This window comes from Heterodontus francisci, unplaced genomic scaffold (genome assembly GCF_036365525.1).
Source record: "Heterodontus francisci isolate sHetFra1 unplaced genomic scaffold, sHetFra1.hap1 HAP1_SCAFFOLD_43, whole genome shotgun sequence".
Taxonomy (NCBI): domain Eukaryota; kingdom Metazoa; phylum Chordata; class Chondrichthyes; order Heterodontiformes; family Heterodontidae; genus Heterodontus; species Heterodontus francisci.
The window spans coordinates 8,763,730-8,781,817 of record NW_027141852.1 but is presented as its reverse complement, the minus strand read 5'-3'; the positions used below and the strand labels follow the sequence as shown (position 1 = coordinate 8,781,817).

General features: G+C 47.6%; 1 non-coding gene across 1 annotated transcript; it reads left to right on the top strand.

Moving 5' to 3' along the window:
• The first annotated feature begins 12,589 nt into the window (after positions 1-12,589).
• Positions 12,590-12,672, top strand: trnal-uag (transfer RNA leucine (anticodon UAG)). Its single transcript has one exon. It is a non-coding gene; the product is annotated as a tRNA-Leu (tRNA).
• The last annotated feature ends 5,416 nt before the right edge of the window (positions 12,673-18,088 follow it).

Here is an 18,088-nt window from a genome sequence, read left to right as displayed (position 1 = left end):
TGCAGCTGCGGTATTTCCCGTGTTGCTGGTGACACCCGAGGCATGTCATCAGCCTGAGGCTCAGTGTGGGCCTGGCCTCCCACAGACCACCAACTGTCAGTGGCCTCGGCTGTCACAGCCTCCGTCAGCTGCCCAGGCCTGTCTGTGATGTGCTCATCAGTTTGCGTGAGCGTTTCTGTTCTGGTGGAGGGTGCAGGGGAATGATGTGATGGTGCACCATCTGAGGCTCCCTCCTCCTCCTCAGACGTGTCCGGCTGTCTCCCAGTCTCTCCAGCGCTTTGCTTTTGTCGTTCATCCGGGCCTTCATGAGAAAACAGGGACATTGAAGGGTTACGGTCTGCCCATCGTGACATTCCAACCACCCCTACTGTGCAGCTCCATTGATGCAGTGGTGAACAGATGAGCAGTGTGGCTCCTTTGCAGCGGATGCTCACTTGTGCCCCAGGAGATGTTCACTCACTCGCTTGGGTAGATGCCCCTGTCTCTCCATCAGCTATGGAGCTGCTGCTTTGCTGCCCTGCCTGTTCCATGGCCTCCTCCTCCATCGGGATGAGGACACGGAGATAAGGCACTCCACCGCCAGTCTTGACACGCTCTTTCCAATTGTGGGATGTCTTCTCCTGCAGACACAATGATGAACAAAGTTAGTCTCCCAGCGGGGACAAGCCCAACATCTCTGATGGTGATAGTCCAGCAGTCCATGATGTGGACACACATATGCCTCCTGCATGCGGCCCCTCTCGAGGGACAGTGTGAGGTTATATAATGACTGACGTGTCCCTCTCCTGCTGCCCTTCCCCAATACACATGACTGGGTGGTCACTCCCTTTCCACTAAACATTCCCTCTCACTCTGCCACATGCAATGTCCAAAGGGTCCAAAGTGTTTTGAGTTGTCGCCTGAGCAACCTGGATCAGGTCATTGACCCACTTCCTGCACTGGATCCATGTCCTGGGGGTGAACCCATGGCTGCTGACCTCACCTACTATCTCCAGCCAGCTTTGCTTGGTCAGGTGGACAGGTCTCCACCTCCCATCCCTGGGGAAGAGGATCTTGCACCCTTCTCTTGCCACCTGGAGGAGAACCTGCAGGGAGGCATCGCTAAACCGTGGCACCATGGTCACTGCAGGCTCGCATTCAGCTCCTTACCCATCAGGCAACAGAGGCAGCAGAACGGGTCCTGGGGCATCAGAGGCAGCAGAACTGGTCCTGGGACAGCAGATGGCTCTCAGGAAGACACTCCTTTAAACCAGGCAGCAGTGAATGCAGGGCGGGCAGCCCTTTAAATATGGTGCCTGCACCTGCCGTTCTTTCAGATGTCAGTGTCATCGGCACCTCATTCCCTACCTCTGGTCCTTGTTTACATAGGCCCCACGCCTCCCCTTCATTAATTTGTCGGCTGCTCCGTGATCGGAGTCGGTCGTCCACATTTCACTCGTGTTGTGACGACACCCGCTTCCGGTGCCTCTGCCGAGAGCCGCACCGTTAGTTTAAAATTCAGCCCATGGGGTCAAGAGTGGAAAATCTCCCCTCTGATTCTCTCTACTTAAGCTGATGGAGACACCAAATTAAAACTGATCAAACCAGGGATTGTATTCTGGTTCTTCAATCTAGTGTTCTCCCAACTGAGCTATTCCATCCTCACTGTGAGCTCATCTTCATTGGAGACAAATATAACCCCAGGCGGAATTTCCCCACCCGTTCATTCCTCACTTGAGGGGAATGGGACCCGACCAGATCGCGGAACTCAGATTATGTGAATGTTCTGCTCTTGATATCTTCATATTATTTTGCGTTTCAGCCACTTTTAATCAGGTTCACGGACAAATTCTTCTATCATCCCTTCTCCCACATTCTCTCTCTCTCATTCATTCTTTATTCCTCACAATCCAGAAAGGGTTAGGAATCAGAGCTCACCCCCAAACCCTCTGCACACAGACCTCTGTCTGTCACCCTGTTTGCTCCAAGATCCAAGGGACCAGTCAATAAATTACACTCTTTATAAACACAGTGTTGGACACAGAGTTAAATACACTGAAGTCTTTTGAAAAAAGTTCATCTTACGGGTTGTTACTGAGCCCACAGAGCAGGGCGAGCCCAGGCTCCAGCCCCAGCCCCAGCCTGTGCTGTGTTAGCTGATGCCACCTGGTGTGATACTGAGCCACATGGAGCAGGAAAGGGCCTGGTTGTATTCATGGCCTGTGTTGAGTTAACTGAACCCACCCAATGTTGTAGGAGCCACACAGAACAGAATGGGCCCAGGCTCCTTCCTCAGCCTGAGGGATGATAGTTCATCTCACACGGTGTTGTACAGAGCCCCACACAGAACAGGAAAGTCCCAGGCTCCATCCCCGGCCTGTGGTATTTTACTTCATCACACCTGGTATGGTACGGAGCCCCCAGAGCAGGAAAGATCCAGCTTCCATCTCCAGCCTGTGCTGAATTAGCTGATCTGACCTGGTTGGCACTGAACCACAATCAGGGGAGGATGGGCCGAGGCTCCCTGGCCTGTGGTGTGTTAGTTATTCTCATTTGGTGAGGGACTGAGCTCTATATAGAGCAGGAAGGGCCTGTGCTCAGTGAGCTGATCTCACCTTGTGCCTTCCTGAGACCCACACACAGAGCAGGACAGGCTTAGGCCTCATCCCCGGCCTGTGCTCAATTAGCGGATCTCAGCCAAAAGATTTTGATAAGGTTCCACACAAGAGGCTTCTCTATAAGATTAAAGTCCCTGGTATCAGTGGTAATATATTGATCTGGATTGGGAACTGACTGGCACGACGTAGGCAGAAAGTAGTTACAGATGGATCTGGATCTGTTTGGAGACCAGTTACCAGTGGTGTCCCACAGGGATCGGTGTTGGGTCTGTTGCTCTTTATTATTTTTATTAATGATCTGGATGTAGGTGTAGGGGGCACCATCTGTAAATTTACAGATGATTTGAAGATCTGTGCGAGTGTTCAGACTGCAGACGATGCTCGACTGTTTCAGGCTGATCTTAATGTGTTGGGAGGTTGGGTTCAGGACTGGTAAATGATGTTTAATTTGGGTAAGTGCAGTGTTATTCATGTGGACAGGGCGAATGCTCAACATTCATACACCCTTCAGGGAAAAACATTAAAGCAGGTGGAGAAAGAAAATAATTTTGAGCAGAGATCTGGATGTTCTAGTGCACAGATCTCGAAAGGTACAGCAGCAATGCTGTGAAGTGATAGCTGGAGCAAATAGGGGGTTGGGCTGCATTCAGAGGATAATTGCATATAAGATGGTGCATATTCTTTCATGGGATGTGAGCGACACTGGCAAGGCCAGAATTTGTTACCCATCCCTAATTGTCCTTGACAAGATGGCGGTGAGCTGCCTTCTTGAATTGCTGCACTCCATGTGGTGTAGGTACACCCACAGTGCTGTTAGGAAGGGAGATCCAGGATTTTGACCCAACATCAGTGAATGAACAGCGATATGGTTGCAGATCAGATGGTGTGTGACTTGAAGGGGAACTTGCAGATGGTGGTGTTTCCATGCATCTGCAGCCCTTGTCCTTCAAGGTGGTGGAGGTCTTCGGTTTGGAAGGTGTTTTTGAAGGAGCCTTGGTGAGTTGCAGCAGTGCATCTGGTAGATGGGACACACTACTGCCACTGTGCGTCAGTGGTGAAGGGAGTGAATGTTTAAGGTGGTGAATGGGGTGACAATCAAGGCAGCTGCTTTGTCCCGAACAGTGTCGAGTTTCTAGAGTATTGTTGGAGCTGCACTCATCCTGGCTTGTGCCTTGTAGATGGTGGACAAGTTTTGGAGAGTCAAAAATCACAAAATTATTACAGTGCAGAAGGAGGCTATTCGGCCCATTGTCTCTGCATAGAATCATTGAACATAGAAAGTTTACAGCACAGGAAGGCCAAAAATCGGGCAACCCAGCGGAATCCCATTGTCCAGCATTTGGACCGTAGCCCTGCAGGTTCAGGTACTTGAGGTGCACATCCAGACTCCTCTTAAATGAGTTGAGGGTTTCTGCCTCAACTACCCTTATAGGCAGTGAGTTTCAGACCCCTCGCACCCTCTGGGTGAAAAAACGGTTCCTCATCTCCCCTCTAATCGTTCAACGAATCACTTTAAATCTATGCCCCTTAGTCATTGACCTCCCTGCTAAGGTAAATAGACCCTTCCCATCCACTCTATCCAGACCCCTCACAATTTTATACATTTCAATCAAATCTCCCCTCAGCCTCCTCTATTCAACCCCAGCCGATCCAATCTTTCCTCATCGTTGCATTTTTCCAGAGCTGGCAATATCCTCGTAAATCTCCTCTGTAACCTCTCGAGTGCAATTACATCCTTTCTGTAATGAGATGACCAGAACTGCACACAGAACTGAAGTTGTGGCCTAACTAATGATTGATACAGTTCCAACATAACCTCCCTGCTCTGATACTCTATACCTCGGCTAATAAAGGAAAGGATTCCATAAGCCTTCTCAACCAACTTATCAACCTGTCCTGCTACTTTCAGGGATCTGTGGACATTCACTTCAAGGTCCCTCACTTCCTCTAGACCACTCAGTATTCACCCATTAATTGTGTATTCCTTTGCCGTGTTTGACCTCACCAAAGGCATCACCTCACACTTCTCCAAGTTGAATTCCATTTGCCACTTTTCTGCACACCTGACCAGTCCATTTTTCCAGCTCTCCAAATGAGCATTTCACCTCGTGCCGAGAGCTGAATTATTCATTGCAGAATTCTCACTGTCTGTTTTACCTTTGGTGCCACAGTATTTATATGAATGGTCCAGTTAAGCTTGTGTCTATGGTTACCCCCAGGATGTTGATGGTGGGGGGGATTCAGCGATGGTAATGCTGTTGAGCGTCAAAGGGAGATGGTTACATTCTCTCTTGTTGGAGATGGTCATTGCCTGGTACTTATGTGGTGTGAATGTTACTTGCCACTTAGCAGGCCAAGCCTGAATCTTGTCCAGGTCTTGCTGCTTCTGGACACGGACTCCTTCAGTATCTGAGATGTCCGGAATTTGTCCTTTTATGAAACCTTGGTCAGGCCTCACTTGGAATATTGTATCCAGTCTTGGTCTCCTCACATGATGGGTGCTATTGAGGCTTTTGACAGGGTACAGAGGAGAGACATTAAACCAATTCCCAGTGTATGACATCTTCGTTATCAAGTTAGACTAAAAGAGTTGGAACCCTACACCTTAGAGAAACCTAGATTGAGGGGTGATCCAATTGAGGTTCATAAGTAATGAAGGGTCCAATTTAGCATGGGAGAGGAGTCATAATTGTATATTGTAAAAGGCCAGATGTCACCCGGATCACATTAAATTTCATTTTCAGCAACGGGTTAATGAACCAGGAGGGCTGAGTGGTTAAGGTGTTGGACTTAAAATCCAATGAATATATGTCTGTGTGTGTTCAAACCCCACTCCTGGTATCTGTGCCGGCCAAATGTTACTTGTTGTTTCCCTGACTTTTGCCTTGCACCATCATCTCTTCTGTCATTTAATCACTCCTGCCTTCCAACCGATCACAGCTTCCTATTATTTGCCCCAGCACCGTTCCTTGTCTCTGCACTTGCTTATAAGCTGGGAAACCTTGAACTTAATCTCCTCTGTCCCCTCACAATGACCTTCTCATCTTTCCTGAACTGTGGTTCCTCACAGGATCCGCTGCCTCTCCGACTCCCCTCCAGGGGAAACTGAAGGCCCTGAGCCTGGGTCTTGGTTTCTACGCTTGCTGGTTTTTGAGTCCTTGCATGTCTAGACTCCTCCAGGAAGGGCTTGCCATAATCTTCCAATCTTCCCTGGATAAGGGGATTGGAGAGTGGCAAATGACACCCTTATTCAAGAAAGGGTGCAAGGACAGTCCAAGCAACTCCATGCCAGTTAATTTAACATCAATGCTGGGTAAGGTTTCAGAAATGATAATCAGGGAAAATATCAATGGACATTTAGAGAGGTTTGAGTTAATTAAGGATATCCAGCATGGATTTGTAAAAGGCAGATCATGCTTCACTAATCTAATTGAATTTTTTGATGAAGGAGCAGAGAAGTTTGATGAAGGAAATGCAGTGGATGTTGTTTCTATGGATTTTACGAAAGCATTTGATAAGGTATCACATAAAAGGCTGGTTAACAAAATTGAGGCTCATGGAATAGGAGGGTCAGTGTCCAATTGGTTAAAAAATAGTATTAAGGGCAGAAACAAGCAAGTTGTAGTAAAAGGTTTCTTTTCAGACTAGGGGATGGTCGACGGTGGTGTTCCCCGAGGGTCAGTGCTGGAATCACTGCTTTTCTTGCTATGTATAAAATATGTGGATCTTGGAATAAGGAACAGAATCTCAAAATTTGCTGACAATACCAAACTTGGAGGTGAGGCAAACAGTGAGGATGATATGAACCGCCTGCAATAGGACATAGATAGGCTAGCAGAATGAGCAGAGAGGTGACGGATGGAATTTAATACTGTTAAGTGTGAGGTGATGCATTTTGACAGAAGGAATAGGGAGAGACAATGTATCCTTAATGGCACAGTTCTAAAGAGTGTTCAGGGACAGAGGGACCTGGAGATGCATGTGCATCGATCTTTGCAGGTAGCAGGGCATATTGAGAGAGTAGTAGTAAAATATATGGCATCTTGGGCTTTATACAAACATACAAGCATAGGAACATATGAATTAGGAGCAGGAGTAGGCCACTGGGCCCTTCCAGCCTGCTCCGCCATTCAATAATTTCATAGCTGAACTGATGACCCACATTTCCAGCTACCCCTGACCACCCCCTTGCTTATCAAGAATCTATCTACATCTGCCTTAAAAATATTCAAAGACTCTGCTTCCACTGCGTTTTGAGGAAGAGAACTGCAAAGACTCACAACCCTCTAAGAGAAAAAAATTCTCCTCATCTCTGTCTTAAATGGGCGACCCCATATTTTTAAACAGTGACCCCTAATTTTAGATTCTCCCACAAGAGGAAACATCCTTTGTACATCCACCCTGTCAAGACCCTCAGGATCTTATGTGTTTCAATCAAGTTGCCTCTTACTCTTCTAAAATCTGGTGGATACAAGCCAAGCCTGTCCAATTTTTCCTTGTAAGACAGCCCACCATTCCAGGTATTTGTCCAGTAAACCTTCTCTGAACTGCCTCCAATGCATTCACATCCTTCCTTAAATAAGGAGACCAGTTCTGTAGACAGTACTCCAGATGTGGTCTTACCAATGCCCTGTATAGCTGAAGCATAACCTCCCTACTTTTGTATTCAATTCCCCTCGCGATAAACACGAGCATTCTATTAGCTTTCCTAATTACGTGCTGTACCTGCATACTAACCTTGTGCGATTCATACACGAGGACACCCAGATCCCTCTGCATCTCAGGGCTCTGCAATCTCTCACCATTTAGATAATATGCTTCTTTTTTATTCTTCCCGCCAAAGTGGACAATTTCACACTTTCCCACATTTTACTCCATTTGCCAGGTTGTTGCCCACTCACTAAACCGATCTACATCTCTTTGTAGCCCCCTTATAAGAACATAAGAAATAGGAGCAGGAGTAGGCCATTCAGTCCCCAAAGCCTGCCCCACCATTTCATAAGATCAGGGATGATTTGCCCCAGACCTCAACTCCTCTTTCGTGCCAGCTCCTCATAGCCCTCAACTCCCCAATATTTCAAAAATCTATCTGCCTCCTCTTTAAATGCTTTCAGTGATTTAGCCTCCACAACTCTCTGGGTAGAGAATTCCAGACATTCACTACCCTCTGAGAGAAGAAATTCCTTTGCATCTCAGTTTTAAATGACTGTCCCCTTATTCTGTAACTATGTCACCTAGTTTGAGATTCCCCCACTAGTGGAAACATCTACCCTGTCAAGCCCCCTCAGAATCTTATACATTTCAATAAGATCACCCTTATTCTTCTAAACTTTAATGTATAAAGGCCTAACTTGTTAGCCATTCTTGATAAGTCAACCCCTTTCTCCCAGGAATCAGCCGAGTGAATCTCTTTTGACTGTATCCAATGCCAATATATCCTTTCTTAAATACGGGGACCAAAACTGTACACAGCACTCCAGGTGTGGCCTCACCAACACCCTGTACAGCTTTAACAAGACTTCCCTATTTTTAAACTCCAGCCCCCTAGCAATAAAGGCCAACATTCCATTTGCCCTCTTAATTACTTGCTGCACCTGCATGCTAACCTTTTGTGTTTCAATCACAAGAACACCCAGATCCCTCTTTTTTGGAGTCTCTGTCTATTTATATAATAGTCTGCATTTTGATTCTTCCTACCAAAGTATATTACCTCACACTTTCCTACATTAAACTCCATCTGCCAAGTTTTTGCCCACTCACTCAACCTATCTATATCCCCTCGGAGATTCCTTATGTCTTCATGACAACATGCCCTACCTATTTTTGTATCATCAGCAAATTTGGATATATTACACTCTGCCCCCTCCTCCATGTCATTAATATAGATAGTAAATAATTGAACCCCAAGCACTGATCCTTGTGGCACTCCACCAGTCACATCCTGCCAATGAGAAAATGGCCCATTTATGCCTACTCTTTGTTTCAAGGAATTGGTAACTCGTGTGTGCATCATCAGTTCAGGAAGTGATGTCATACAGTATGTGACAGAGTAGGAGATGGGATGATCCCCGGTAAGATGTGCCTGTAATACTCTCCTGTAAATTGTATATAGTATTGTCAGTCTTCAATAAAAAAGTCAAATTATTTGTTGGCGTTGATCAGTGTGTGATTGGTAAGTCTGTGTGATGAACAGGGGTTGGCAACATGTCTGTACATGGACACCAGTGTCCACGTTAAAACAGTTCGGTCCGTGACTGATAATTTCAGGGATGAGAAATTTCCCATTGGCTTCTTCTTCCAGACCAGTCTGACTTTCAATCAAATCGCAGCCGTCAGTTTCACAGCTGACAGGTCCTGAGAGCAGAGACAACGTTTCAGAACCTCGGACAAGTTCGGAGCTTTCCGGCAGTTCTGATTTCATTTAAAAGCCCTCCAGAAAAACCCGAGCTTGTCCGAGTTTCGGAAGTGCTGTCTCTGCTCAAAGCACCTGTCAGCTGTGAAACTGACGGCTGCGATTTTTAAAAAAAGACTAACCATAAAGCTGAGAGTTCTCGCTCTCTGCAACTGTCAGAGAGAGGGAGAGAGAGAGAGGAGAGTAAGAGGGAAAGAGGAGACCGGGGGTGGGTGTCGGCAGAGAGAGGGGCAGAGAGAGAAAGGACAACCTGAAAGGTTTACCCCGTATCCTTAGATTATGACCCCTGGTTCTGGACTCACACCCAAATCCCATGAACGAATAAAAAAAGTCACAATTGTGATTGGCTCTTGTAGCAGACTCTGGTTAACAGACAATATTCGGAGCGCCGGCCCCAGACTGTTTAACACTGACTGAGCTGAGAAAATACAACTCACCCCCGAGAATCCACAGCACAGACCGAGCGGAGGGGAAAACCTATCCTGGGAACTCTACATTCAGGGAACAGTTTGTCCTGTGAATATGCAGATGTGAATATTGTGGAAGAGAGATTGTATTAAAGGGGAGGGCGGGTTAGTCTGAAGCCACTGTGTTTGTGGGTCCGCTCTCATCGCCGGATTTCAGAGTCATTCTTGTGTAAAATCAAATGATCTTCCAGTCAAAGAACCGCCCTGCTCCCTGCTCAGCCCCAAAGTGGGAATTCGGGATCATTTTTTTTAATTTCAAGATTTCAGTTGAAAAGTAGAGAACATGTCAGCAGGGGGTGAGAGAGGGCGGTCAGTGCAGCAATAAAACCAGGTTAAATGGAAAATGGAGTCCTCAATCCTAGTGAAAGCTTTTCAACAGCAAACATACTGGAGTGAGAGACAGGAAAGATCTAGTCTGGAAGTCTGGAGTCTCTGAATTTCAATGGAATTGTAGAGTTTGTGAGGAGAGAGAAACACAGAGAGACAGCAGGGGCCGAGAGCTGACAGCAGCTTGTCTCCGCCCCGTCCTCTCTCTGCCTTGAAGTTGCTCTGTGCCACCATCACCGGCTTCATTTCTGACCCAGTTCACACTGACAGTGAGAATTTGTGCAGAGTCCCGGACATGACCGATAGTGCAGCAGCCCAAACGGCTCCTCCAGCCGCCGCCGCCGCCCAAGTCAAGACCCCCAAGAAGAAGAAGGCGGCTCCCCGGAACAAGCCAGCCGGTCTCCCGTTGGGCGAACAGATCCTCAAGATTGTGCCGGCTTTCAGCGATCGCAAGGGGATGTCCCTGGCCGCCATAAAGAAGGCTCTGGGTAGCAGCGGTGTCGATGTGGAGAAGCTCAGGACCCAGATCAAGCAAAGTATCAAGAGGAATGTGAACAAAGGCTCCCTGGTGCAGAGCAAGGGACAGGGAGCCTCCGGCTCCTTAAAAAATCAGCAAGAAGGAAAACCCAGGGAAAAGTGGGAAAGAAGGTGAAGAAACTAGCAGACAAGAAATCTTTAGTGAAGAAACCAGCAGACAAGAAATCTTTAGTGAAGAAACCAGCAACCAAGAAATCTTTAGCGAAGACACCAGCAGCCAAGAAATCTTTAGTGAAGAAACCAGCAGATAAGAAATCTTTAGTGAAGAAACCAGCAGACAAGAAATCTTTCATGAAGAAACTAGCAGACAAGAAATATTTCATGAAGAAGCCAGCAGCCAAGAAATCTTTAGTGAAGAAACCAGCAGACAAGAAATCTTTAGTGAAGACACCAGTAGACAAGAAATCTTTAGTGAAGAAATCAGCAGCCAAGAAATCTTTAGTGAAGAAACCAGCAGACAATAAATCCTTCGTTAGAAACCAGCAGACAAGAAATCATTGGTGAAGAAACCAGCAGCCAAGAAAGTGACAACAAAGGAAGTAACAGCCAAGAAAACGAGCAGCAAGGCGGCGGCAACGCCAAATAAGGCGGTGAAGAAAGCAGTGCTTCAGAAAAAGTCTCCTGCGAGGAAGGTCAAAAAAGGTAAGAGTGCGGCGGGCGGAAAGGCGCTGAAGAAAGTGCAGACATGGAAGAGCAAGGTCAAGCCGAAAGCAGCGAAGGCTCAGAAAGCAGGGTCTGGAAAGAAGTGAAAGAGCGCGGGAAACTTGTAAACATCTGAACACAAAGGCTCTTCTCAGAGCCACCCACATCTCTCAGGAAAGAGCTGATCCCCTGATCAAATGATCCCTGTCCCGGCCCCGCCTGCAGATTCCACATGGAAATGATTTGGAGTAAATCCAGGATCCCTGGTGACTCGCTGACATCCCCTCCACCCAGCCCTTTCCCCACTCTCTGTAATAAAACAGAGGGATGTCCGGCCCTCACTCTAACTGGAGATGTGTTCGGTGTAGTCTCAGTTCACAAATTCAGGGGGAGAGTCCTGAAAGGCAGCTCGGTCACTCTGACTGAAACCGCCAGTTCCCCGGGGTTGCAGACCCTGACACTGCGGGGAGAGAATCCCCGACTCTATCCCGCCACCGGGGGAAACAGACAGCTCTGTGTCCGGAGAATAGGGAGGGCCGGGGAGAAGGCACATATTAAAGCGCTGCAATGGACTCAGCTCCTGTGTGTGCACAACTCTCACTGATTCCATCCTCTGGGAACAGTGCGGTCTAAACAGATCAGGTTAGGAGAGAGACACACAGCCCGAGAATGGCCTCTTCCTTCCTGCATTTACTCTGTTCCGGGAGCAGATTCTCATTGAGAAGCGGCGCTCAGATCACCGGAGAGAAAAAAAAACACAATTCAAACTGTCCAAATGAAAAACAGAGAATTAACCCGGACACTTCCATTATTAAATTAATTCATCAGCTCCGAACCAGTTCCCGTTAATGTACCGGGATAATCTCGGGATTTATCAAATCGAAGGCAGCGGGATGTATTAAATTGTTGATTCTGACACCCTGTCGTTCAGTTCTTCACTTAACTAGAGGGGGAGATGTGTGAGCAGAGAAACAGAGCGAAATCCAGAGAGGGAACTGAAAACACACCTGGACAGATGTGAAACAGGTCAATCCACTGTTACAATAACTCCATCACTGATTCCCTCCTGACAGTAACCAGTCCTTTCACAGAGACAGTGGGTGGCTCTGAAAAGAGCCTTTGGTTTCTGAGATGACATTTTGGCCGCTTTACTTTTTCTGGGAGCTCGAGTGCTGGTTTTCTTGGGCAGCAGCACGGCCTGGATATGAGGCAGCACCCCGCCCTGAGCGATAGTCACCCCTCCCAGCAGCTTTTTGAGCTCCTCGTCGTTGCGGACGGCCAGCTGCAGGTGTCTGGGGATGATGCGGGTCTTCTTGTTGTCCCGGGCCGCGTAACCGGCCAGCTCGAGGATTTCAGCGGTCAGATACTCGAGCACAGCAGCCAGATAGACCGGGGCTCCAGCACCCACACGCTCAGCATAGTTGCCCTTTCTCAGGAGCCTGTGAACACGGCCCACCGGGAACTGCAGTCCAGTCCGGGAGGAGCGAGACTTGGCCTTGGCCCGAGCTTTCCCGCTGGTCTTTCCTCTTCCAGACATTTCCACAATCTCACAAATACTTTCACAAAGAATGAATAATTTCCTTAACATTAATGATAGCCAGTAGGCGGTCAGGATGGCCGAGCGGTTTAAGGCGCTGCGTTTAGGTCGCAGTCTCTATTGGAGGCGTGGGTTCGAATCCCACTTCTAACACCTTGCGTTTTGACTGCACTGGAGGCGTTTGGGAGCAGCGGTGAAGAGCAAAGAGAGAACAGGAAAGAACATGGACAAGCAAAATAACAATGGACCCAAAGATGTTGCATCAAAACATTCGAGTCAGAGGCAACCAAGCAAACAGCAGGGCACATAAAAGATCAAAAATGTAACCTTTGTATCGGGGTGGAAGATGTTGCCAATATCCTTAATGAATACATTACTGTCTTCTCAAATGAGGGGGTGATGCAGATATTGTTATGAAGGAGGAGGAGTGTGAAGTATTGGACGTGATAACCAAAGGAGAGAGGAAGTCTTAATGGGATGAGCATCCTTGAATGTGGATAAATCACCAGGACCAGATGAAATGTACCGCAGGCTGTTGAATGAAGCCAGGGAAGAAATAGTGGAAGGTCTGACCATCGTTTTCGAGAGGATTGGAGGTCTTGTAACGTTGCAATAAAAGCAAAATACCACGCAGATCAAGCATGGCTGAGCCTTGAGAGTAGAGAAACAGGGCTGAATTCCCTGAACCAGTGCTACAGCTTTCAGAATAGAAGGAGCCTATACAAACCTGATGGGTTCCACTTAAACAAAAGAGCTGGAGGTGTTGACAGTCAGAACAGATAAAATGTGGAGGAGTGTTTGAAGCAGATTCTGTGTGGTTACTGTCGTTGTACTATGGAGTTATTTCAAGGAGGTGATTCTGAATGTAATGGATCAACGTGGACCCACCCAAGGCAAAGGTCACTGAAAGTGGCAACGCAGGTGGATAAGGTAGTCAAGAAGGCATACGGCATGCTTGCCTTCATCGGTCGGGGTATAGAGTATTAAAATCGGCAAGTCATGTTGCAGCTGTACAGAACCTTAGTTAGGCCACACTGAGAATATTGCGTGCAATTCTGGTCGCCACACTACCAGAAGGACGTGGAGGCTTTGGAGAGGGTACAGAGGAGGTTTACCAGGATGTTGCCTGGTCTGGAGGGCATTAGCTATGAGGAGAGGTTGGAAAAACTCAGATTGTTTTCACTGGAACGACGGAGGTGGAGGGGCGACATGATAGAGGTTTACAAAGTTATGAGCGGCATGGACAGAGTGGATAGTCAGAAGCTTTTTCCCAGGGTGGAAGAGTCAGTTACTAAGGGACATAGGTTTAAGGTGCGAGGGGCAAAGTTTAGAGGGGATATGCGAGGCACGTTTTTTACACAGAGGGTGGTGAGTGCCTGGAACTTGCTGCCAGGGGAGGTGGTGGAAGCAGATACGATAGCGACGTTTAAGAGACATCTTGACAAATACATGAATAGGAAGGGAATAGAGGGATATAGGCCACGGAAGTGCAGAAGGTGTTAGTTTAGGCAGGCATCAAGATCGGCGCAGGCTTGGAGGGCCGAATGGCCTGTTCCTGTGCTGTACTGTTCTTTGTTCTTTGTTCTAAGCTTCCCTGTGGTCCAGCCTGGTTGAATGGAACTGAAGCAAACAAATCATCCAGAAGTGGAAAAGAAATATATGGCCATGAAAGCACATAATTCAGATGGATGCAATACCAGATGGTATGGCAAGAGTGTAAAACAGCAACAGACTGGTGAATAAAACTTTCCCATTGAATAAGACAAGAGAAGAGAAGGGTAATAATAGTGTCAGAGGTGAGTTGTGACACTATTCACATTCCACCTTGATCTGAATAGGACTGTTGAAGGGAGTGATTGAGAAGAATAGAGGAGAAATGAAAAGAAAGGAGAAATAAACAAAAGGTCTTTTGATTTTAGAATGCTTGTTTTTGGAAATGACAGACTGTAAAGTGTGTGTGTCAGAAGATATAGAGCGAAGTTGGGTGTGACAAGATCACAGGAAAGTTGTGCCCTGAGACAAGGTGTGTGTTGACAGGAAAGCTGCTTTCTTTTGCACAAAATGTAATTTATTCATATAATTTGTGCAATTACATTGCTAAGCAGTTCAATTTTAATATTACATAAGGTACAATACAGATCAGTTTCCTTCAATAAAGTACATGAGGTATCTCACTATCCCTGCCTGCACAGGTTATATTTACAGTATTTACATTACACATCAAACATTCTTTGGTGCAAACAGCCCGAGCGGTTTTACACAGGTTCCAGCCTCTCGCTGTCCTAGGGCCTTAGTCTGTCGCCTTTCTATTGAGACTCCATGGTGGCTTCCCCAAGCTTTAATGCCGTCCCACAGCACATAGTCTTGAATGTTGGAATGTGCCAGTCTGCAACACTCGGTCATCGACAGCTCTTTGCACTGGAATACCTGTCCCACGGCCGGGCTCGTTCTCAATAGAGATCATTTCAAATGAACATTTCCTAAATCCGTGCTTTCTCTCTCGCAATAAGGAGAACAGGATGTCTGGCAGATTCAGTGTGAGACGATAACACTGCCGGGTAAAGGCCGCTTTCCAACTCCAATCTTAACACAGGAGATTCCCCAAACAGCTGCAATAGGGTGTTTGTAAACTGTTGGAAGCGGATGTGTGTGGAAATGGTGATGTTACTGAGGAGGTTCCTTGTTATAGAATGGATTGTGTTTTGGTGGGAATATTACTGAGTGTTAATTGTAGCAGGATCATATTTAAAAGCTCCGGCTTTCTGGAAAGCCTTGACTATGAAGGTCGAGTCTGGAAGGGTTTGCGTGGAGAGCTGGGTTTCGGTTCTACTGTTAATAAAGGGTTTGAAATTGGCAGCCCGGAGGAAACTGGAGGTGGAGCTGAAAGATAAGGTGCCGTTCTCTCTCTGTCTGTCACTCTGGGTGTCTCCTTCATTCTCGCTCTCTGTTTAATCTTCACTCTTGTCTCCTCCCCTCCCTGCTCTCACTCTGCCTTTCTCAGCCAGGTCCGGGCGGCCTGCAAAAAAAAGGAAGCTGACGAAATCAGTCTCTTTTATTGTGCACTGATTTGAGGCAAGAATTATCATGGTGGCTGTGGTGGAGAAGAGACGGTCGCCCACCTCCTCCTGGAATGTGTCTTTGCAAAGCAGGTGTGGAAAGGGATGCAGTGGTTTTTGTCGAGGTTCATCCCAAGCAGCTCTATAACACAGGAGTCTGTGCTCTACGGGCTGTTCCCAGGGACGCACACCGAGACAAACATCAACTGCTGCTGGAGGACTATCAATTCGGTGAAAGACGCCCTTTAGTCTGCCCGAAACTTGCTGGTCTTCCAGCGCAAAGAGTTGTCCAACACCGAATGTTGCAGACTGGCGCATTCCAAGGACCAGGACAACGTGGGCAGGGACGCACTAAAGCTTGGGGCAGCCGCAGCAAAGGCTCAATGGGGAAAGACCATGGTGTAAGGTCCCCCCACCAAGCTGAGCGGAGGGGCTGGATCCATGGGAAACCCTTCGAACCGCATAGGGAAAATTTTGTGTGCAGTAAATGTAGAAATGTATATGGCATGACAATGAAATGGAAGAGTTGTGAGGCAACTCGTGATTTTATAGAAGGAAACTGATCACCTTTGCACTGTTTGTATTTTTTGACTTGATGCTGTTTTAAACTGTTTGGGAATGTAATTTTTACAGATTTTTATGAATAAAGTATATTTTGGAAATTAAAAAAAAAAGTCTGGCAGTATCCCAGAGTATGGTCCTGGCCGGCAGCATATTAGAATCCATGAGGAAAGGCATCACCACCCTCATCTACAAGGGGGAGGGGGCAGAAATCAGAAATTGGCGGCTCATCTCACTGCTTAACATCGACTACAAGATTCTGTCAAAAGTCATCGCCAGTCGAGTCAAGTCTGCTCTGGAGTTGGTGATTGACCCTGATCAGACCTGTACTATACCAGGCAGGAAGATCTCTGATAGCCTCGCGCTACTCAGGGATACGATCACCTATGTACGGGACAGGAGGGTGGACACCTGCCTCATCAGCTGGACCAGGAGAAGGCTTTTGACAGGATATCGCACACCTACATGATGGACGTACTTTCCAAAATGGGGTTTGGGGAGGGAATCTGCAATTGCATCAAACTGGTCTGCACAAACATCAGTAGCGCAGTCTCAATCAATGGGTGGGAATCAGAAAGTTTCTCAATCCCATCTGGAGTCAGACAGGGCTGTCCTCTCTCCCCTGTCTTGTTTGTTTGCTGTATTGGACCCTTTTCTGAGTCTATTAAGAAGAATGCGAGTATCAGAAGGGTAACAATCCCAGGCAGTGGAGGCACTCAGGTTAAAACCTCCCTGTACATGAATGACGTCGCCGTTTTCTGCTTGAACCCGCTGCCTGTGCGCAGACTGATGAGCATCTGTGACCAGCTCGAACTGGCATCGGGAGCCAATGTTAAACACAGCAAGAGCGAGGCCATGTTCTGTGGGAACTCAGCTGACCGATCCTTTGTCCCCTTCACCATTAGGGCAGCCGACCTGAAGGTGCTTGGGTATGGTTCGGAAGGGCCGGGGCGTGCACCAAAACCTGGGAGGAACGAGTAGCCAGGGTACAACATAAGCTGAACATGTGGGAGCAGCAATCTCTCTCCATTGTGTCAGGTTACAGTACGTGGTGCAGGTCTGGCCCATACTGCACTCCTGCACTGCAGTGATCACCTGAGCCATTTTCCGCTTCATCTGGGGATCCAAAATGGACCAGGTCCCGAGGGACACGATGTTCAAACCTCTGGAGAAAGGCGGGAAAAATGTACCCAACATCGCCCTCATCCTGATGGCTACCTTTGTGTGTGGCTGTATCAAGCTGTGTGTAGACCTCCAGTACGCAAACTCCAAGTGTCACTCCATGCTGAGGTTCTATCTGTCCCCGGTGTTGCGAAGGATGGGCCTGGTCATATTGCCGTGGAACACTCCATCCAGTTGGACTGTGCTGTAACACCTATCCTTCATGGAAAAGTTTCTGTGGAAAAACACCTTTGACCACCAATCCATCAGGCACTGGTCTGCACGGAATGTTCTCAAGGCTCTACGGGAAAAGAAGATGGTGGATCCTGTCGGATGGTTCCCCGAGCAGACTTCCAAAGTCATTTGGCGGAATGCCCCATCACCAGAACTTTCAAACAAGCACCAAGATGTAGGTTGGCTGATGGTGAGAAGAGTCCTCCTCGTCAGATCCTTCCTGCATGCCCGAAGTCACACCCCCTCTGCACAATGCCCTCGAGGTGGCTGTGGTGGGGAAGAGACGGTTGCCCACCTCTTTCTGGAATGTGTCTTTGCAAAGCAGGTGTGGAAAGAGATGCAATGGTTTTTGTCGAGGTTCATCCCAAGCAGCTCTGTAGCACAGGAGTCTGTGCTCTACGGGCTGTTCCCAGGGATGCACACCGAGATAAACATCAACTGCTGCTGGAAGACTATCAATTCGTTGAAAGATGCTCTTTGCTCTGCCCGAAACTTGCTGGTCTTCCAGCGCAAAGAGTTGTCCACCACCGAATGTTGCAGACTGGCACATTCCAAGG